The sequence below is a fragment of the Megalobrama amblycephala genome, linkage group LG7 (genome assembly GCF_018812025.1).
Source record: "Megalobrama amblycephala isolate DHTTF-2021 linkage group LG7, ASM1881202v1, whole genome shotgun sequence".
Classification (NCBI taxonomy): domain Eukaryota; kingdom Metazoa; phylum Chordata; class Actinopteri; order Cypriniformes; family Xenocyprididae; genus Megalobrama; species Megalobrama amblycephala.
This window is the reverse complement of record NC_063050.1, coordinates 23923506-23947757: the sequence shown is the minus strand read 5'-3', so window position 1 is coordinate 23947757 and position 24252 is coordinate 23923506. Positions and strand designations below refer to the sequence as shown.

Sequence of the window (24252 nt, the reverse complement as noted above, 5' to 3'; positions counted from 1 at the left end):
AAAGTGACTAGAATACTTTTTGTACACCAAAAAAACAAAATAATGACTTTTCAACAATATCTAGTGATGGGCGATTTCAAAACACTGCTTCACGAAGCTTCTAAGCTTTACGAATCTTTTGTTTCGAATCGGTAGTTCGGATCGTGTATCAAACTGCCAAAGTCACGTGAACTATTGAAACTCCGAAACACTTTTGACGTAACAAAGCCTCGTTTACTGAAATCACGTGACTTTGGCGCTCCGAACCAATGATTTGTAAAGCTTCAAAGCAGTGTTTTGAAATCGCCCATCACTACTGGGAGCTGTATGTAGGATATGAGCGCCCACTTGTTACGGAAAAAAAGTAATGAAACAAAAACTGAATTAGCACAAATCACATGAATTACCTATTTCGCTGCCAGAACAGTGATTTTCACCTAAAGCCAGTGAGTTTGCAGGTATGATGGTATCAAGGAGTTCAGAGTTCAGAGGATCAGATTAGAGCTTGCCTGGGGTGCATTTCCCATACATCAATGTAACTTGCTGCTTCACTACCAAAGTACAATGCAATGTTGAGCAAATCACAACTGTTTCCTAAAACCGTATTGTCGAAAACCTATCGTTGGAGTAATAACTTCTTTAAATGAATCCATCTGAGATTGAATTAATGCTAGATTTTTTGCAATAAATTACAGACATGGGGACTGAGGACTAATTCTCATTTTCCTCAGTTATTTTGCGTTATTTCCAGATTCAATCAGGCTTAAAATTAGCGCTTAAAATATCTTGACAAACTTAAATATGTAAATGACATTTGTATATATATTCGAAATAAAAGATATGCATTGTACTTAATGTCAGCTTGCTTATTTTGCTCAAGATAATAATTTATTAATTCCTCATGTCATAAAAACAAGAAACTGTGAACGGTTCTAACCACACAAGTTTACGATGCAGTTTGAGAATGTTTGTTTCGGGAAACACTAAATCATTGAACTATGATAGTAACGACAGAACTTGCGATGTTAGTTGGCTAATGATGCTTTTGGGAAAAGTATTTTTCAGTTTTCACTCTAATATTGGTCCCACTTTATATTAAGTGGCCTTAACTACTATGTACTTGCATTTAAATTAATCATTTGATACAATGCACTTATTGTGTACATACATGTTTTTACATTGTACTTATATTTTAAAAACACCTGCACGTAATTACATCTGTAATTAATTTCTGTTATTACATTTATAATTACATTGTTGACCCATCCCTTACACCTTAACCCTCCCTTAAACCTACCCATACCACCAAAGCTTTCCCTAACCTTACCCGTATCCACCTCAATAGCAGCACAAGTGTTTTGCAATTCAATATGAACCCAATAAGTACATTGTACTTAGTTTTTGATGTAAGTACATAGTAGTTAAGGCCACTTAATATAAAGTGGGACCCTAATATTCATTAGATGTTCAGCCTCACCCTTACAAAAAAATACTGCAGTTTTTACATATAGAAAACTGCAGCTTTTGGACACGAAAACACTGCAATGTTGCAGTATAGCTACAATACTGCAGTTGAACTTCAATGTACTGCAGTTGTACTGTGATTATACTTCATTATACTACAAATCTATGGTTGTGCTTAATTATACTGCAGTTATACTTCTTTGTACTGCAGTTGTACTTCAATATACTGCAGTTCTTTTTTGTAAGGGCAGATGCATCAAAGTACCAAAGTAAATCCTACTCTGAGCAAAAAGAATTGTATTACTCTCAGACTGACACATCTTCCATGGGATGGTGTTTCCCATTTTTGTCTGTTAAAGGCCAGTGTCACCACTAAGATGATGATTAGCGTCTCCCAAAGAGACAACAATGCTAACAGGGTGCTTTTTTGAGCTGTGTTTTAAGAGGACATACTTCAAGGGCACAATGCTGTCTGCTGAGAAACAATATATGTATAGTGAGAGAAATGTCTCACCTTGCTACAATTTGAGCCCAAGAGCTCCAAATGAGTGCTGACAGAAGCAAGGCGAGCAGGAGCCGGATCTCTCACAGGGGATTTTTCTCTTCTCCGTCGCTATCTGAGACACTTGTCGCAGGTTTGCCAGCCAGGCACCCCCTTAAAATGTGAAAGACAAAAGGGAGAAAATGCTCTGCTGACAGGCAGGAAGTGTGAGGAAGCAACATAGCAGTTCTCATAAAACAGACATTATTGTCCATATAATTTGAATTCTACAACATTTAACGTGTTTCTTTATTGAAATTAAACTTGCATTTGATATCTAAATGAATGAAATTCAACATACAATGTACAATTGGCACAATACTAATCACGTTTTACTACTATGGTGTATGCAAGGCCATGCTGCAGCTATGTCAATCAAATCTGCCTCAATTTCGGTATACGGTGCTCAATTTTCACACAACATTCAATGTTCGTTTCTGTTTTTAATAGCCATTTATTTTGAAATACATCACAATAAGGTAGCAAACCTGTCATAACATCTATTTCATGCTGACTTTAAATTTGTCAGACACTAATGTACATCAACTCAACATTTAAATGTATTGCATCTAATGCAACAGGATTCAAAAAGAAGCCATTAAAAATAGTCTACCAAATCTCTAAAGATTAGATTGATGTAGTAACCATCAGGGTGATAACACCAGCAACACAAAGGACACATCAATGAAAACATTTCTAAATCAAACCCTCATCTCTGAGTTTAAAAAGTGGACTCTAACCAAACATACAAATATAAAAAGATAGAAAGAAAAGGAGAGTCTCCAGTATGTTTACATTCAACAAACAAAGCAGAGGGACGTCTCTTTGATCCATCAATCCCTAAGCAAAGCTCGGCTTGGGAGTTTGAATACAGTGACAAATTCACACAGAAAAAATAAGGCTTTATCAACACTGGCAAAGGCAGAACTCTTCACAAGTACAGACTTTCTTTTGTGGGTGGAGTGATGCCACCAATTACAGCTGAGTGAAGGTAGAGTACAAACATGGTTGTGTTGTGACTTAAGATGTTTTCTTTATTTTCTTGTCTTTTTGTACTTTTCTACATTAGTGGTATAGAAAGAATCTTGTAAATATTGTAAATGAGCTCTTGCACAAATACCCTGTACCTGAGGGGAATCAGTATATTTTAACATAAATATGTATGAGAAAATTTGATTTAATATTTTCAAAAACCATGGACTCAAAATACAATTTAATGTTTGACTATTCTTGCAATATCAACAAATGAACAAATCTAGAACTGACATTTGTTCATTTGTTTATATGGGGAGCATTTTCATACATTAAAAAAAAAAAAAAAAAAAACTACTGTCATTTAACCATGCTTGATGCACAATGTCCAGTGCAACAATTTAATTGCACACAATTATAATGCTAGCAGTTTGCCAGAGAGATTTATACTTATACAGAGAGTATAAATGCCTGATTATGCTGTCAAGTCCCCTGCCGAACTGTGCAGACTACAGTAGAATATCATTTTATGGTCACTCAGGTGGTAATTTTACTAAAATAGATCATATTAAATATTTCGCTAGTCTCTCTGGCACTCCACTTTAAAATGCTGAGGTCACACTAAAAAGGCCCTCAGTAATTTTTGTCACAGATTTTCAGGAGATTCATTCTTTTGTCCTCCATTGAAGCTGATTTATTTATTTTTTTTTGGTCTGTAGGCCAAACAAAGAAAAGTCTGAAGTTTTTGGGGGTTATAACATAGATGTTACATTCTCTTTCTTTCTCACTCTATGTCTGTCCATTTGAGTGCCTGTACAGTATTTGATATATGGTGTTCACTAGTAGTTTAAAGGGTTAGTTCGCCCAAAAATGAAAATTATGTCATTAATGACTCACCCTCATGTCGTTCCAAACCCGTAAGACCTCCGTTCATCTTCGGAACACAGTTTAAGATATTTTAGATTTAGTCTGAGAGCTTTCTGTCCCTCCATTGAAAATGTATGTACGGTAGACTGTCCATGTCCAGAAAGGTAATAAAAACATCATCAAAGTAGTCCATGTGACATCAGTGGGTTAGTTAGAATTTTTTGAAGCATCGAAAATACATTTTGGTCCAAAAATAACAAAAACTACGACTTTATTCAGCATTGTATTCTCTTCCGGAATCCTTTCCATTGAATTGATTCCATTGAATTGATTCCATTGAATTGATTCATTGAATTGATTCCATTGAATCCTTTCATCTGTCGGCATTGGTAATGCACTTTTACATCGCCATGGTTGTTTTTGGCGATTAGGACATCCGCGACATGCACACTTACGCACCATTTAAAAAAATATAGCAATATCAAAATACAAACAATGTAGAATAGCTTGAATACAGCGTGCGTCTCCCTCAGACTGTAAATGAAGCTTCTTCTTCTTCTTCTTGTTTTACGGCGGTTGGCATCCAGCGTTTTGGTGCATTACCGCTCCCTTCTTGTTCAATGCCGACAGATGAAAGGATTGAATGGAATCAATTCAATGGAAAGGATTCCGGAAGAGAAGACAATGCTGAATAAAGTCGTAGTTTTTGTTATTTTTGGACCAAAATGTATTTCCAATGCTTCAACAAATTCTAACTAACCCACTGACAACTAACAATTGCTTTAAAACCAAGTCTTTTTCACTTTTGTCTGTCAGTGAAAAAAAAAACACATGGTCAGGAAATATCCATTCCAACCTCGGAAGACCACTGGGACGAGGTGTGATAATGCATTGTACTCCCACAATTACGCTCCGCATCGGCTGCCTTCACAGCTTCAGGCCACTACCAGGTTATGCCGTATGGGCTGGCAAACTCACCCTCAGTTCTGTCAAAGACTGGCCACAACTGTCTTCTGTCAACGAATTACAATGCTTCTTAGGCTTCGCCAATTTCTACAGAAGATTCATTGCACACTTCAGTAAGATCAGTGCTCCGTTAACCACTATAAAAACAGGCCCAATTCTCTGTTCTGGGATCCAGCTGCTACGAAGGCCTTCCAACTTCTCAAAGAAGCTTTTTGCGCCTGTCCTACCCTGTCACATCCAAATCCTAACCTACCTTTCTTTGTGGAAGTAGATGCCTCCACTACTGGGGTAGGAGCAGTCCTCTCTCAGCGGCAGGGGGAGCCACCCAAACTCCATCCATGTGCCTTCTTTTCCAAGAAACTATTCCCGGAGGAACAGAACTATGACATTGGTAATCGGGAACTTCTGGCAATCAAGTTGGCTCTGGAGGACTGGAGACACTGGCTGGAAGGAGCTAAACACCCTTTTAAGATTATTACAGACTATCGAAACCCAGAATATCTCAGAGACACGTACATCTCACTTTTTGACAGTTAAAACTAAAGTGTCATGCTGATATTCATGCTCGAATTCTGTAGAACATAACAGCAATTTCCGCCTTCTTTGATTTGACTGGTCATTTTAGTAGTTTTGACATTGACAAAAGCATTTTGAAAAAATACATGTAACACTAAAGAAAAAATTCAGACTCCTACACTCTAAAAAATGCTGGGTTAAAAACAACCCAAGTTGGGTTGAAAATGGACAAACCCAGCAATTGGGTTGTTTTAACCCAGCGGTAGGGTTAAATGTTTGCCCAACCTGCTGGGTAGTTTTATTTAACTCAACTATTGTTTAAAAATTACTGTATTGCTTAATTAAAATTAACCCAAAGTATGTTGGAAATGAACATTTATTAATGTTCAATGAATAATTATTAAACAATAAACATTTATTAAATTGCTTATTAATACATTTATATTAATAAACTATTATACTATTAAATTTATATTAATAAAATATTAAAGCTTATTAATAAACATTCACCTTTTGTCTATTATTGTTGCCTCTAATTGCATCTGGTTTTTAATTTCCCAACTATTTTGGGTTCATTTTAAGCTAGCCATATAGCATTTTTTAAACAATATTTGGTTTAAATAAAACTACCCAGCAGGTTGGGCAAACATTTAACCCAACCGCTGGGTTAAAACAACCCAATTGCTGGGTTTGTCCATTTTCAACCCAACTTGGGTTGTTTTTAACCCAGCATTTTTTAGAGTGTATACCTCCAAAAACTCCCAAAACATGAAACAGTTCTTAATACAACAACAACAACAACAACAACAACAACAAAACAGTTCTGATCTGCCACCAAACCAGGAAAACAAATTAATATAATTTTTGCTCACCAACAATGAATACACTAGGGATGTAAGCACTTGTTTTAAAATACTCACCATCTTTTTTTTTTTTACCAAGTAAAATCTTTAGAGAGATTCTCCCTGGCATCAATATGTTTACACTGTCCATTGACTAATGGATTGTTCTGGAAGACAAACTCTGCCACTTTTTAAAGTATAAAATACCAAATACCAAATACCAAAGTGTAGCTGTTGCTGGTTTAATAATTAATTAAAATATTTTGGGGGTGCAGAAAAATTGCAGGGCATCCTTCATGATGCTCGACTGATAAATTAGACATAGTTTTCCACAGAAGCCTTTAAATTTGATGATATGCATTTTCTTGACTTACGTTTGCAACATCTGTACATGATGACACATGAGGCATTGGTGTAAGAGTGTGTGTGTGTGTGTGTGTGTGTGTGTGTGTGTGTGTGTGTGTGTGTGTGTGTGTGTGTGTGTGTGTGTGTGTGTGTGTGTGTGTTAGGTAGGGGGTTGCTGGGGACAGAAGAACTGTTCCAGTAATGAGGCCTTTTATAAGCTTTAATTTGTGGGCCTCCCCTGGGGCAGACTTGTAGATGAAGACTCGCTTCATTCTCTCTCTCTCTCTCTCTCTCTCTCTCTCTGATACAGCCTTTTACTATTCTGCATTTGCCATTAGGCATGAGCAGTAGTTGTAAGTTTCTTATCAATAAAAAGATTATGTGCTCAGCCCTGCATCCCTTTAGAGGCACCTGGGTATTGATCACAACATTCTGTGTTCATAAAATGATGGATTTGTGCTGTACAAATATTCTAAAGTAAATCATTATTATAATGCACTGTATTTTATATATAGTGCGAGGTAGTTTGGTTTACGTTAGTTTTTGTTAAAGGGGAAAATTTAATATTGTACCCACTGGCAATGCAATGTGAATTCTAACATTGTTTTTCATCAGAGGACAGAATTTATAAAGCTGAGAGTTTTTTACCACCCAGTTTGACAGTTTTGGCACCTGATAAAAATGATCCATGCGCGAGGATAACGATGACTGACAGCTCATCACGGACAGAAGTCACACCAGGTCACATTTTGTTACCTACACCAGTTCAAAGAACATATATTTCAAACCTGAGGTGTTTGATGCTTAGTTACCAGTTTGATCCTGTTGAAATTGAGGAAATGCGTTTAGATGTTTGGCTTTTCTTCTAAAGTTGTCTGGAGATAAGACTCAAAGTCTCATTGTTGACGGTGAGATTAGAGAGCTAGACCATGGTTTCAAGTCTGAGACAGCTAGCCAGTTACTGGCTGACATTAAAGCTTCGCCCAAAGACTTATTTCAGTCTAAACAAGCTAAAAGAAATTCCTATTCTAGAGTTTCACAGTATTGATTCTTTGTAGCACAGTACTGTCAGAGTGAAATATAAAGCAAGAAATGCAGCTCCTACAAGGCAAATCACTAAACCATTTTGGCCTCATTTTATGTTTAAGTTTATGAGATTGAGGACCTGCTGCTACTAAATTCCCACTATTGTCAATACTTAAAAAAATTCTGTAGAGCATGTAAACAAAATTCCTTGATTAAAGAATTTCAACAAGCTTACACTCATTACTGTCTGTCTTTCTTCCCTCTCTCACTTCTTTGAGGTGTAGCGCTCCTGGGATGAAATGAAAAGCTGCTTTATTCTGTTCATCACCTGTTTCCCACTACTCCTGTTTCTCTCCGATCTCCTCACACTGTCTATCTGCAATACGTTTACGGGCATGGATCCACAAGGGGGGGTGGAGAGCACAATTTGTAAGTAGAAAATATTGGTTTGCCTCATCGCCTGTGGTTATGTATTGCCCATTCTGGGTTCTTTTTTTTTTCAATTTTCTCTCTCTCTCTCTCTCTCGCTCTCTCTTATTTTGCCCACATCTTTTCATGTTTGCACGTCACTTGTACATCACACGTTTGAGAAATTCCACTGCGCTTAGCTCCAGGCACCCTGAGTACAAATACTTACATAACTTTCTGATGTGTTTTGCAGAGGCATGCAGGCTGATGGGGCAACATTTGAGAAATGTGCCAAGACCCTCAGTAGGCAATCTTCACCTATTCAGAGAAGAAGAAGTGTTAGGAGCTTGAAAGGTGAAAACTCACAATTTTTTATTGTGAATATATATAATGGTGAGAAATGTTGAGGCGTAACTAGATTTATTTTAATAATACAATTCAAATCACACAATTAGCATAAATTACAATAAATGTTTAGTGCAAACCACTTTTCCTGAGACTGCCTCTTGTCAAATGTGGCCTGCTAAATGTCCCTTTGGCGGTTTTGAAGCATCCTGCAGTGTGCTTGGATTTAGTTCAGAAGCCCATCTGCCCACTGTGATCTATTTCTTAAGTGTCTTAATTATGGTCCAACACTCCTGTGTCATGCTTATGATTTACTCAGATGAGCTTTCACAGCATGCTAACCTTAGACAAAAAAGTCTCTTAAAGGTGCCCTAGATTCAAAATTTGAATTTACCTCGGCATAGTTGAATAACAAGAGTTCAGTACATGGAAAAGACATACATTGAGTTTCAAACTCCATTGCTTTCTCTTTCTTATGTAAATCTCATTTGTTTAAAAGACCTCCGGAAAACACGCGGATCTCAACATAACACCGACTGTTACGTAACAGTCGGGGTGTATGCCCCAATATTTGCATATGCCAGCCCATGTTCCCAACATTATGAAAGGCATTAGACAAGGGCAGCCAGTAACGTCTGGATCTGCACAGGTGAAGCAATAATAATTGACATGATCCATGATAGCATGATATTTTTAGTGATATTTGTAAATTGTCTATCTAAATGTTTCGTTAGCATGTTGCTAATGTACTGTTAAATGAGGTTAAAGTTACCATCGTTTCTTACTGTATTCACGGAGACAAGAGCCGTCGCTATTTTCATTTTTAAACACTTGCAATCTGTATAATGAATAAACACAACTTCATTCTTTATAAATCTCTCCAACAGTGTAGCATTAGCCGTTAGCCACGGAGCACAATCAAACTCATAGAGAATCAAATATAAACATCAAAATAAATACTTTACTCACATAATTCGAAGCATGCATGCAGCATGCATGACGAACATCTTGTAAAGATCCATTTGAGGGTTATATTAGCTGTGTGAACTTTCTAAATGTGCTGTAATATAATCGAGAGCTCGTTTGGCAGGGAGCACGCGAATTAAAGGGGCGGCGCGCTGAAAAAATCAGTGCATAGTTAATGATGCCCCAAAATAGGCAGTTAAAAAAATTAATTAAAAAAAATCTATGGGGTATTTTGAGCTGAAACTTCACAGACACATTCAGGGGACACCTTAGACTTATATTACATCCTGTGAAAAAGCATTCTTGGGCACCTTTAAAAATAAACTTTTTAGTAAAAATAGTAATATTGTAAAATATTATTACTAAAAACTGCTCTCATTTTAATGTGTTTAAAATGTAATTTATGGCAAAGCTGAATTTTCAGCATCATTAGTCTACTCCAGTCTTCAGTGTCACATGATTTTTCAGAAATCATTCTAATATGCTGATTGGGTACTCAAGAAACAAATCTGCTTAATATTTTTGTGTGGAAAACATTATACTTTTTTCAGGATTCCAAAAGGAACAGCGTTTATTTGAAATAGAAATCTTTCGTAACATTGTAGCTACATGTATTTATAATATATCCTTGCCAAATAAAAGCATTAATTTCTTTCAAAAAATCTTATTGTCCTGAAACTTTTAAACAGCCTATGCCTATAGTAAACCAATAGCCATTATAGTCAGAGAACAAAGCCTTTGTTTTATCAGTCCCTATAATGGTCAGTTTCACCTGTAAATAATCGCATGCGCCAGCCATTTTGCGGTGTTCTGTATCTTTTCTCCAAATCCCACTTTTCCCCTCCATCAATCAAAACAGAGGCAGCCTGCAGACTGGGACTGGGGCGAACAATATGTTTTGACCTTAAGTACCGCCCCCCAGCTTGCCTTTTGGCACACGCCCCGCCCACCCGCCTCTCTCTTGCCAGAGCAGCCTCAGAATCAATAGCAGAGTGACACAATACAAACGAGCAACGACCGCGCATGCATCACACACACACACACACACAAACGCGCATGTGGAGAAGGAAGGATTTTAGGTTAGGGATGCGATGCCTCCTTGAAACGGAGAGTGTCACACAATACAGCTATAAGACTACAGGCATTAGCACCAATGAGGCGGATAAGCTTTAATTATTTTCGCCCCGTGTGGCTCTCCATGGCTCAGCGGTCAGCTCTGACTATTGTTTACTCAAAAGCGCTTATTAGTCCGGCCTTGGGGAGCTCGCATACTTCCCCCACTCCCGCCGCACTCCATCTACTGTGGCAAAATTGCGTTAATTTACCCAGCGAGAATATTAACTATATTATATCAAATAAATGCCACCGACAATTCGCTAGCCAGAGCTGTGACTTCGTTTTAATTGATTTCCTTTCATTCTTTCTGCCCACGTTGATTTGGTTTCCTCTGATAGAATGTTTATTAAAAGCATTACATAAAGAAATATATAAATGTATTATTGCTCGTCAGTGGAAAACACGCATTGTTATTAGAGGAATGAATGCTGCATATACGCAGATGTTATTTTCGCGCTCTTGATTTATAGGTTTGAATGATCCCTCTAAAAACCCAGCTGGACCATAATCCTGAAATTGTTTCAGCGGGTCTGTTTGAATAATTTGCAAAATGTATTTATTTATTTAAATATAATAATAAAAAAAAAAGTATATATATATATATATATATATATATATATATATATATATGTATATGTATGTGTGTGTGTGTGTGTATGTGTGTGACCCTGGACCACAAAACCAGTCAAAAGGGTCATTTTTTTTAAATTAAGATTTATACATCAGCTGATTAAATAAGCTTTCCATTGATGTATGGTTTGTTAGGATGATATTTGGCCGATATACAACTATTTGAAAATCTGGAATCTGAGGGTGCAAAAAAAATCAAAATATTGAGAAAATCACCTTTAAAGTTGTCCAAATGAAGTCCTTAGCAATGCATATCCACTATAGTTACAGTAGAAAATTTTACTAAATATCTTCATGGAACATGATCTTTATCCTAATGATTTTTGGCATAAAAGAAATATCGTTAATTTTGACCCATACAATGTAATGTTGGCTATTGCTACAAATATACCAGTGCTACTTATAACTGGTTTTGTGGCCCAGGGTCATAACGTTTTTTAACCTTATATATCTGTCTATCTATCAACTGATCAATCTATATAGATCGATAGATAGACAAACAAACAAACAAAAAGAAAGAAAGAAAGAAAGAAAGAAAGAAAGAAAGAAAAAGAACTGAAGGTGAGAAAGATGAAAAGTTGAAGGGGCTTTGTTTCTGCCTCTATCACAATCTATACAAACCATATAGCACATCATACATTACATCCTTAGACTCAGTCAAACACATGCTCCCGACCTCCACTCATATGTCCCCTTATGGCCTTAGGGTGAGAAGAGGAGGGGTGGGGGGTGTGGGGGGGTCTTGAGTGTAATCACTCATTCGGGGGTCTGGTGCAGAAGCATACAGTAGATGCACTGCACTGAGGTACTCTCATCTCTCAGCCTCCCTTTCTCTTGCCCCACTGGTGGGATGCCTCCCAACATTCCCCATCAAAGTCCTCCTTTACTCCAGCTGCCAAAGGATGACAGGGGGACAAGCTCTTTGTTTCTCTCTTCTGGGCCAGGCATAGTTGCCTGTAGATAGGGCAAATGGGGATCATCATGAGCTGCACAAAGCATTTTATTTGATTCAGGCAAAATTAATGTACTTCATGTGAAGGGTTTATGTGCACTCAGTAAAATTTGTAACTCCATTCATCACCAAGTTATGGTTTAATACTGTGGTTTTCAGTCCTGGGGTCTCATTTATAAAACTGTGCGTAGGATCCCTACTAAAAGTGTACGTACGTGCAGAAGCTAGATTCTGCGTACGCACAAAAAAAATCAGATTTATAAAACCATGCGTACGCCAGAACCTGCGCACAAATCCCTTTATAAATCCCAGTCAGCAGAAGATTGTGCGTACGTGCATCTCCACCCTGTCTCCTCGCGGAAATCACCATATATGGAGCTTACGACGCCTAGTTTTACTATGCATAACCTCATCTGCATATCATTTCCATACAAGTTCCCAACCACATGACACCATGGTTAACACCGTCAAAGGTACAAGACATTGGAAAATATTAGATATGGACTATAAATGCCATTTGTGCCACACATTATATTGATAAAGATCATCCAGTATCCTCTTTATGTTTCAGAATAAATATATCAAAATATCCATAAAAACAAAATTGTATAAAATACTTCAGATAAAGGTTTTAGAATAGAGTTGATTCATTCATTTCCACTGGCCAAATAGTATTTGAATAGTTTTAAACAATTCAAATCAAATGTATGCAGTTTTGCTGATGAGGTGAACATATCTTTTAGGAAGTTTATAGGCTATTTTTAGTGGAAACAGATCGGCCTACTTATTTATTGCAGTGTAAATACAATTGTCTGACTCGGCGCGTCACTGACAAAGGATTTTAAAAAGAAAACATGCAAATCTTACCGTTTTCCTCAAATTATATCCTTCAAATGGTAATTGTTTGACATCAACACCTCCTGCAGCTGTGGCTGTACAGTAAGATATCATTGGACCTATTCAAACTGGACAACGGACCGTTCGACCACCGAATCCAGCAGTGTCTTCCATAATATCTAAGTTAAGTGTGCATCACTGATCGTCATTCTCAAAAAAATATTTTGTCATAACATCTGCAGTTTAGTTTAAAGAGGAATTATTGTGCTCCCAGCGCTCCTCGCTGTCATAAAACAGCGTGTACTGGAAAAGTGATCGAAAGTAGCACATCTACTATCTCAATTCATATCACTTTTGTCTCCAGAATGTGCGTACGCACGGCTCAAAGTTTGCTTAAAGGTGCGCACATTCTCCCGTCAAGTTTGTTTTTATAGATCACAACCTTTGCGCGGGAACTGGCGTACGCACGCTTCCAGCCCCGTTTTGTGGGTACGCACGCTTTATAAATGAGACCCCTGGTCATGGAAATTTTGTATGGACATTCAGCTGATGACCTGAATCAAGTGCATTAAAGAAGTAAAACATACCAAATGCAATGTGCTGGAGAACCAGGATTTGAAAAACACCGGTTTAATTTAATATTATAATATTTAATATTAATTTAATATTATGGTTTAATAATAATTTCTTCCAGAAAAGTGTAGTGTAAAGAGCATGAGCACATTTGGATCTACTCTACTTTGATCCACAATCCAATTACCATATTATTATATTATTACTATATCATTTGTCATAGCGCAATAATATTCCTATAATGCTGTTTACATAGAGAAAATTGGTAACTATGATTTCATTGGACTTCTGGAGTAGACTATTTATCAATTTCAAGTTTATTACTCACCCTCATGTTGTTCCACACCTGTAAGACCTTTGTTCATCTTCGGAACACAAATTAAGATATTTTTGATGAAATCCGAGAGGTTTCTGAACCTGTCTTTGCCATAACTTAATATATTATATGGTTGATTAGGGTCCCTATCACCTGGGCCGCATTAATGCACGGGCTTACCTGGGCTTAAGCCCAGGGCCCCGGGCTGAGGGAGGGCCCCGTGATGCCGGAAAAAAATATAACCGCATTTTATAATGTGATGACTGTCCCTTTTGCTTTGAAAACATGTGCGGTCCTGTGTGTGAAGTGCATCAAGACGCGCCGTGTCTAGCAGCAAGCAACTCACAGTATCAGTATCTGGACAACACGGACAGACCGAGTGGCGCTGCCTGTGTGCGTACACTCATAAGGTTCGTTCACACAGAGCGCGTTTTTGCTTTGAAATGTGGAATGGGGGAAACCGCAAGGTCTCGAGACGCTTTTTAAAACTGATTTTAACTTAGCTGAACTGATTCATGGCTTTAGAACGCCATGTCATGCGCGAGATGCTGCAAGACGCGAGCGCAACGGTTCTGCACATCCTTCTAGCGCATGCTTACATAGAAAAACAAAGAAAAAGTAGCGCATTGGAATGGAAAAGCGCGTTCTGTGTGAACAGCCCCAAAGAAAACAATGTGTTCGAATTTTAAAGACGTGGTGCGGCACTGCGCTTCTCGACTGATGTGCGACCCTTCACTCACTGAAAGCTGCAGTCGTCAGTAGTCCAATAAAAATACAAATCATACAAAAATACAGTTTCTTAAAACGTTCAATGAGGTACTGTACTTAAAATGTTGAAATTAATAATGAACAATACTTTTATTAACCTTACAGATGGAATCTTATTATAAATTGTTGCCATTTAATATAAATCCAAACAGTCATGCTTAAAGATGACCATCTTTAAATATCTACACAAAGGCCATAGCATTGACATTAGACACATATTGTATGCATGTATACATTATTTGCTTCCATTTTACACTTTATTTGCTTCCATTTTAGAACACTGATTATTATTTAAATAAGATTTGTATTGTATTACAGTGATGATAAAAGAGAACTGAAATCAAATGCATTTCTGATTTGTTTATATATTTATGTCTGCTGCATGACTGCATGATTATTGCTTTCTCATGACACTAGTTTTAATTATGCAACTTTGCTGCAAAACGAATCGATAAAAGCGACCAGCTGGATATAAACTAATGCAAATAGATGGTAACAATAATGACATTAAACATTTGGGTCGAACTTGTGTTTTTGTCACATTGTTTTAAAGATCAAACTGCAGGATAAAAAAGTAATTTTTGCCTTAAAGAATGAATTGATTCTGAACTGCCAAAATGAGTCTTCAGCGATTCCAGTCTCACTTCCTGTTACAAACCTACATAACAATGTAAAAATGTACGTAATGGCAGCAGGTTGCTCATGAACAACATCTATTTTGACCCACCTTCAACCATTGAGACTGGAAGAGTTTGGTTTGTGTTGTTGACATGTTGACATGGCATCTTTACGGTGTGAAAGCAAATCCACTTTGCATGCACTTCCAAAAGACAAGGACTCGCGCTGGAATTGAAACGGTAAAACTGACGCCTTTGTTACTGTTCGAATCTGCATCTCATTTCAAAGGCTGCGTCCTCCGGAGCTCACATTTGAAGGCTGCATACATCATTAAGGATGTCTTATTTAAGAAAAGTAGCCTAACCATAATAAAATTAATGGTTATTCCTCGTGAGGTGCAAAATGCTGTATTTTCTTTCTCGCTTTGCAATCCAACGTTTGTTTTTCTTAAATGAGTCGGCCTCAATGACGTATACAGCCTTCAAATGCGACCTCCGGAGGATGCAGCCTTCGAAATGAGTAGCCTGTACAAATAGTTCAGACTATGTGCCAATTTGTAGTTCATGCAGTGATATTTATATTTTATAACAGACCTATAGGTTCAGATGTTTTGGTAATGGTATTTATCCATGCAAAATAAAAGGCTGATAACTTTCTCTTTGTGATTAAGAAGATTGAGTGAATGTAGGTAATATTTCTGGTCGATGAAGGGCCCCCTCAAGAGGTAAAGCCCAGGGGCCCCTTGTAGTCTTAATACGGCCCTGCCTATCACCCTCTTGTTTTGTTTTTTTGTTTTGTTTGCATGTACTTTCATTTGTTTCTCTTTGTTACCTGTTTCCTTTGTGTCATTCTCTCTCTCTCTTTGTTGGTTACTATGGTTTTTGATACCTGTTCCTATTTGAGTTCATTATCCTTGTGTATTTAAGTCCCTCAGTTCATTCAGTTCAGTGTCTGCTATTTTTTGTGCCATGCATGCTGTTTCATTGTGTTTGCACCCGTTTGGAGATCTGTTTTGCTTTATTGAATAAACCATCTGGCTGTACATTATCCCACTTATTGCATTGCTATTTACTGAAGAAAAAAAATAGTGAATGAAAAGTGATTTAAATTCAAATTATTATACCATTTTACTTTAGATTAGTTAAAGGCTAAGAAAAAAGTCCATTACAAAATACAAAATAATCTGCCTATCAGCAAGACAAACAATGCAAATATATCCCATTATTCATTTATATTTTATTGTTCATCTGCATTTCCTTGTCCCATGTTATTTAATTTCTTATCCCGTCTTTCATGTTTCTTACAGCACTTTTTTCTAGCAACTTTTTTTTCTAAACTACTTATATTTATCAAAGGTTTTATGTTCACTATTAATGTAATATTGATGTCTTAACTTTTAACTCAGTCAGTAATCTTGCAAGACAGCAACAATTGACCCTTCGCACCCTTAGTTACTGTTGCTTTGTCCGACAAGCCATGGCACTGTCACGCCACACGCAGTGAAAAATACATTGTGGAGCAAAGAGGATACTGACAACACATCGACAGACAAGACAAAGCAGGTTACTTATGATATTAAACAAAAGTCCCAGCTTTCAAACTGTGTAGTTTTTTTAAGAAATTCAAACAATAAAAACCATTTTGTGGCTCTTTAATGTGTCGTCACAGATTGCTGTAGCGCCTTAGCTCAAGAGGCAAGTAAACCGATCATCTCTTCCTACTAGTTCATGTATAGCATCAAATAAACATGAACGAACATGAGAAGGAATGTTGTTTCAAACGTGGAAAGACATCAATACACACCATTTTTCAAGTTCAAGTCCACCGAGGTTATTCTTCTAACTCCTGACTGCTTTGTCGGACAAAATGGCGGATTCGGCGTTCTGATTGGTTAGATCGCTTGTCAATCAAACTCCCTGCGAAGGGTCAATTACCTTTTCTAACTTACATTTGTAAGAAGACAGAGAGGCCAAATCTCTCAGGTATTATTACATTTACAATAAAAGAAATGTCCATATTTGACAACTTAAACCAACTTTTGTTTTAATACAATATCATTAAACAGAATCGTGCTGAAATATGGATGGTATCATATTTACTAATGTGCTGAGCGGAGTCACAGCTTAATGTCACAAAAGAGGAACCCAGTGCAGGAAAGTGAGCAGTTGTGGGGCCCATCTCTTGCCATTAGGTTTAGCTGTACTCTGAGAGCTGTCAACAGAAGGCGCATTGAGCTGCCAAGCCTCTCTCTGACTGCTCACTCGCCTGCAGCACGCCCCAAGCTCCTCTTTGACTCAAAGTGCTCATTTCTCTTCTGTTCCCTTCATTCTTGTGTTCCACTAACACAGAGTGGGGCTGCCTCTCATTCTGTGTCACCGAGCGTGTGACACTGCGGGTGTGTGTGTGTGCGTGCATGTGTTTATGGGATTGGCATCAATAAGAAGACGAGTGTGTGATGCATTTGTGTATCATGTGATGTAAATCACTGAACACTTTTCACGTTCCTGTGGGGTTTCAAGCAATGTGAGTGTTCTCTGTGTGAACAGGACCATGTACTGAATGATAAGTGCTCAGGGTTCAAAAAGTACAACAAAAATACACCCACAATACCTTGAGTTCTATGCATTAATCAGTACTTTATTGCAGATTATGAAGGTTAATGTTTGGCTAGTTAGACTTTTTTTTCTTTTTCCTTTTTTTTTGGATCTTTTAAGTTATTTAAAAATGCATCAAATTAAATTCATAAAAAATACTTGATCACACCTTTTGTCTAATGATGCCTGATTGAAGTGGTAACTGTATGGACATTTAAGTCTCATTAAATGATGAATATATATATATGAGCAATATCACAAGTAGGCCAGAGGCAATCACTGCTTTGCTGATATAGAGCCATGTTTCGGTTACTTCCTGTTTCCCTGCTCTGTTAAGTTTTGGTTTCCTTGGTTTCTGATTATGACCATGCCACGTTTGTTTCTATGGTTACTTATAATTATTATCTGTATCTCATTTAGTTCCCTTTTTATCTCTTGTATTTATACTCCCTATTTAGTTCAGTCATCTGTCAGTTATGGTATTTATTTAAAGGTGTCATCGAATGAAAAATTGAATTTATCTTGGCATAGTTGAATAACAAGAGTTCAGTACATGGAAATGACATACAGTGAGTCTCAAACACAATTGTTTCCTCCTTCTTATATAAATGTCATTTGTTTAAAAGACCTCTGGAAAACAGGCGAATCTCAACATAACACCGACTGTTACGTAACAGTCGGGATGTACGCCCCCAATATTTGCATATGCCAGCTCATGTTCAAGCATTAGACAGGGGCAGGACGTCTGGATGTTCACAGCTGAATCATCAGACTAGGTAAGCAAGCAAGGACAACAGCGAAAAATGGCAGATGGAGCAATAATAACTGACATGATCCATGATAACATGATATTTTTAGTGATATTTGTAAATTGTCTTTCTAAATGTTTCGTTAGCATGTTGCTAATGTCCTGTTAAATGTGGTTAAAGTGACCATCGTTTATTACTGTATTCACGGAGACAAGACTGTCATTATTTTCATTATTAAAGACTTGCAGTCTGTATAATTCATAAACACAACTTCGTTCTTTATAAATCTCTCCAACAGTGTAGCATTAGCCCGTTAGCCACGGAGCACAGCCTTAAACTCATTCAGAATCAAATGCAAACATCCAAATAAATACTATACTCACAGGAATCAAAGTATGCATGATGAACACTTTGTAAAGATCCATTTTGAGGGTTATATTAGCTGTGTGAACTTTGTGTTTGCTGTTTAAGGCAGTTGAGAGCTCGCAGGGGCGGCGGAGCGTGAGATTTAAAGGGGCCGCATGCTTAATCGGTGCATATGTAATAATGGCTCAAAATAGGCAGTTAAAAAAATTAATTAAAAAAAAAAACGATGGGGTATTTTGAGCTGAAACTTCACAGACACGTTCAGGGGACACCTTAGACTTATATTACATCTTTTGAAAAGGGGTTCTAGGGCACCTTTAATGTGTGGTTTCCTTATCTCCTGTGTGCTCATAGCGATTTCCTGCGTTTTTGAGTTTATTATTAAAGATGGAACCAGCAGCGGCTTTCACCAACCTCCACCATAAAGGACTTCCTCTATGGGAATATTACCTTCACTTTTGTGAGTAGGCAAAGTTATCTAATTTGGATGACACAAGTCTTAAGACTTGTGGGTCAGCCCGCAGATGGCCAGTTGGTGGATTTCCCAGAGATGAGCTTCACTTAGAGAAAGTACATTCTTATCTGTGTAGAGTCTGCTTACCTGTTTGTGAGGGGTTTCTCGGAATCCAATCCAGTACCTATGTTCATGGACCCAGAGACAGATCCTATACCCGCCATTGACCCAGTGCTGGAGTCCACTACCACCATGGAGCCAGAGCCTGCCACCAGGACTGTCTCAGAGCTTGTGCCAGCTGCCCAGTCCATCCCGAGCTGAGAGTGGATTACTGCCTGATAGAATGGTGGTCCGCGGATCCAGGTCCTACCCTAGTCCCCACCATTGAACTTTCTCCTCCGCCAGTCCAGTCTGGATCTAGATTGGATATCTACCCCAGCTTGGCAAGTTGATGCGGATTCCCCAGCTTCACCTAAGGCCTCTAGGCCCATGACCTTGGTCTGTCAGCCCCTCCTTCCCTGGATCTCTACTCCCCCTGGCTCAGCCTCTGTCGGTCGGTGCCCCCATTCCACCCAAACTGTCAGCGAAGCCTTCAACCATGGCTCCTCCATCCATTGGCTCTGCCACTGGGTTTTCCTCTGCGAGCTCTTCCAGGTTCCTGTCCGTCACCAGCTCTGTGCCAACCTCCAAAAAAATTATACTATATATAGTTATATATGAAGAGTTTGGTTCCAAAATGCGATAAATGCCATTTTCAAAAAAATTTAGTTTCCGCCAAAATCAGTATTGTATCTGGTCTGTATTAAAAAGTAATTTATTAATTTTGCGCAAAATGCGATATCCATATCCATGTTATTCTGTCATGTTTTCTCCATTTCTTTCCAAAATGCGACAAACGCCAGTCTCCTTTTTCTGCAGAACGTGATATATCCACTCAACCAATCACAGCTCACCATTCCACCCACTGTAAACATTGAAGGCTTTTTTTAAAAGCCGTTTTTAATACCAATGTACTCGGCAAATGTGTTTATTTAACCGTGTGCTGGCGCCAGATACTCTTTAATCGGTAATGACAAATAATTTATAACATTAACAAGATGACCTGTTGAATTCATTTTGGGAACGACGGCTGAATGTATTTTTAGTAAAATGTCTGTATATAAGATAAATATTGGCAAAGTTTAGACTCTGTCATATATGTGAATCAACTTACTTTGTTGTGTATTTTCAAATCAAATTTGAAAAATTACTTTTATATTGATGGATTAATTGCATTTTGAAAAAAAAAAGTGTCATGGATTTATTGCGTTTTGGGGGGATAAAAATACGTTTTTATAATAAACTTTTTAAAATCAAAATGTAGATTTGAATTTTTATAACCAAAAGATGCTATGTGAAAGTTTGAAACAGAAAATAGTGGTTTTCATCTTGCCACTTTCTTGGTAAAGAAAACACCTTTTTACTCAATCAAGAGTTATTGTGTTTTGGAACCAAACTTTTCATATATATATATAATTATACTATACATATATATAAACATTAATTATGACTATATAAAATTAATTAAAATGCTTGAAAAAAATTTTGTAAATAATGATTATACTTGTTAAGTTAAAGTACAAGGAAAACATTTTGCATAAAATGTTATTTAATCAAAATAATTAAATGGTATACACAAATAGTTTGAAACCAACATCAATGCAAAGATCATATTTTTTAACTTTTTTCCCCATCCAATTATCATCATATCCTTAATACATCAGAAATTAGTATTTGTCTTTGAACAAAGCATAGTATTACAACAATACTGAGAGTAAATTTTCAATATTTTCCGTATGATAATAGTCCCTTTGTAAGCTTGATAATCTGATATTCCCAAAATCTTTGTGTTTATTCTTCATGCTGGCCACTGTCCTCTTAGCCCTGGCATGTCTGGCTGCCCGCCACAGGGTCAGCCCACTCAAGCAGAATTTAAAGGGGACCCTTTGAACTTAATAGGTTTTGACTGGCATGTGTTACATGCTTCAGTGCACCATTGATTGATCGCTTGTTTGCTAAATCACTGCTGGTTTCCTCTGTTTGGCAGACTGGTTACACAAGTGTGGTCACTTCAGCTCTGAGAGAGCATAAGAAAGAGAAAAAATGGGTAGATTTAATGTAAAAACAAAATAGAGGAAGTACCAATGAGGAAAAATGGCAAAATAAAACATAACATTTGGAATGCAAAGAGAGTGAAATCAGATCATAGGGAAAAAAATACAAAATGATTAAAAATATATGGATGATTCAGTCCTGTTTATGGACGTTAAATGGAAGAGCTCTATCGAATCAATGCTTTGGAGCATCTACACTTGCTATGCCCCTCCTTTATAGCCTCTCTCTCAGATGGCTTTTTACAGCTATGAGGACGGGAGGGAGGTGCTGAGAGGTCACCTCTAAGGATGAATGCCATACAGTTAACCACAGAGACTTCACTGTATGACACATTCCTCCTTATCTTCCATTGAGTGTGATATACACCTCTTCAGCACCAAGCCTTTTATCTGTTTGAGCGGACAGGGAAGCACTGATCAAATATGAGGGTAAAGTCTGTCCTTTTAAATTGTTTGATACAAAATAGAAATTTGACATCTATATATTAAAAGTTAGTGAGTATGGTTTCATTCACTAACAAATGTACTGAACATTTAGCAAAGTCATTTTTATTCATTAAAGATCTGTTAAACTAATCAAAAGTGACAGTAAATATCTCTATAATGTTACAAAAGATTTCAGTTACAAATAAAAACTTTCTTTTCATTAAAGAAAAATGTATTACTGTTTCCATAAAAATATTAACTGTTTTCAACACTTATAATAATAAGAAATGCTTTTTGGGCAGCAAATCAGCAAGATTTCTGAAGGATCATGTGACACTGAAGACTGGAGTGATGGCTGATAAAAATTCAGCTTTGCCAAAACAGGAATAAATGACATTTTAAAACATATTTAAATAGAAAACAGTCATTTAAAATTGTAGTAATATTTAATAATATTTAACAATATTACTGTATATTTATCAAATAAATGCAGCCTTGGTGAGCATCTTCCAATACTAAACTTTTGAACAATAGTGTATGTTCAGCATAATGCACACAGTAATGTTTTATGAAGTGCCTTTTCCACATCAGCAAACTCCAGTTACCCAGTTAATTCAAATTTGAGAAAAAGAACAGACTATAAATATAATCATCATCATTAACAGTTATCATTCTTAGTTTATCATTCTGTAATCGCACAATCACCAATTGATTCACAGAGCACGTTTAATTTCCTGCATTCCCCCAAATCACTGCTTCTGCTCAAAGCTCTGGGTATTTCTTTTTTTTGCCATGGGAAACTATCTAAAGTAAACAGTGTCTAAGTTGATTTAAGAGATTCACTCCTCCCTATGAACATTAGTTGAAACATGTTGATCTTGTATTGATTTGTGCTCCCCTGGACAATTGCATAGCCAGTAGTCTAAAACACAGAGAAGCTCGACACAGCGGTGAGAGCAACAGTGTGTGTACGACCGCTGGGGTTAATTGTCTAATTAAATTGACTAAACAAGCATATGAATTGGGACTCAGCAACCCGCCCACGCCTCATTGGCTAAAAGACAGAACTGCATTAAACTGGAGATTGGCTACAAGCTCAGCATCAAATGTGAGTCATGTTGTTTGCCCAAGAACACAATCGAATTCCCAGAATTTTAGAAAATAAGAGAACTGTGCTTTTGTTGGTTTTATTTGTATCTTGTTTTTAATTTGCACAGGTTTGCAATGTCTGTTTTCTGATTCCTTTCATCTTATCCAACTATTTCCCCTCTTTTCTTGACTTGAGTGCTAGGAAGCCGTAATGAACTCTCGAACGCTGCTGGATGGTCGATCCATTAGAGACTTTGGGGTTGAGATGAATCACCTTATCCAACCTGCCTTCCCCTACAGAGCAGCCAGGGAGATCCATCATACTCAGCACAGGAGGAGAGCCACGGATCAGAACCGACACTAGAACACCAAGATGCTGTACTTAAGAGAACAACACAACACTTCTAAGGATTTCAAGCATTTGACACATTCAAAGTGTCTGGTAATACTACGATCAGAAGTTTTATGATAGTAATACAATGCAATGTAAGCTGCAGGAGTAACCTCTAAAGCTTTTGGATATCCAGCAGGTAGCTACAAATGGATAGAACATTAGTTGAATGTAAGCATGAAAACAACACATGGAAGAACTGAATTAATATCATGTGTGTGTGTATATATATATATATATATATATATATATATATATATATTAAAAAAATGTGCTGTCACATTCTAAAAATAAACAGTGGTTTAAGCAGTTAGAGTACTTTCATCAAGCAGCCTCTCAGCCATTGATGTGTATATCTACAGTTTGTGCTCCAGGTTGCTAAGCAACAATAATGATAGTGACCTTTTGAAATATCACTGGGATATGCTCCCCCTGGTTTGGAGACCATGAGCACCCGGTTCTCAGGTAGATCAACTTATGTATCAGACTTTTTGATTATACAGTATACTAAATACAAAATGTTTGCATGTGTAGCAATAGCCAATAGAATGCACGTTACTGAACTGTTATTAGTGCACATGTGAGGTGGTGTACAAATATATTAGCACATATATTAAATATTTTAGCAGTAATAATTTAGAATCTTTTTTTTAATCATTTTCTTATATATTTACAATTTAAATGTACACTACCACTACAACTCAAAGGTTTGGGGTCAGCAACAATTTCTTTTTTTAATAATAGTATTTCTAAATAATAGCTACTTTTATTAAAAAAGAATGCCTTAAATTGTGATAGTGACGACATTTACATTTCTATATAAAATAAATGCAGTTTTTTTTAAATATATTTGATTCAGTTTCTTTTGTATTCTGATACATTTCATTGACAAAAATGTATCATTGTTTAATTAACATTGATAATAATAAATGTTTCTTACGCACCAGATCAAAATATTAAAATGATTTTTGAAGGATCATATG

General features: G+C 37.0%; 1 long non-coding RNA gene across 1 annotated transcript; it reads left to right on the top strand.

The window, feature by feature from the left end:
• The first annotated feature begins 7374 nt into the window (after positions 1 to 7374).
• On the top strand, positions 7375 to 23971 carry LOC125271421. The gene is made up of 3 exons (XR_007185602.1): positions 7375 to 7947; positions 8180 to 8280; positions 23075 to 23971. It is a non-coding gene; the product is annotated as an uncharacterized LOC125271421 (long non-coding RNA).
• Positions 23972 to 24252: the final 281 nt, after the last annotated feature.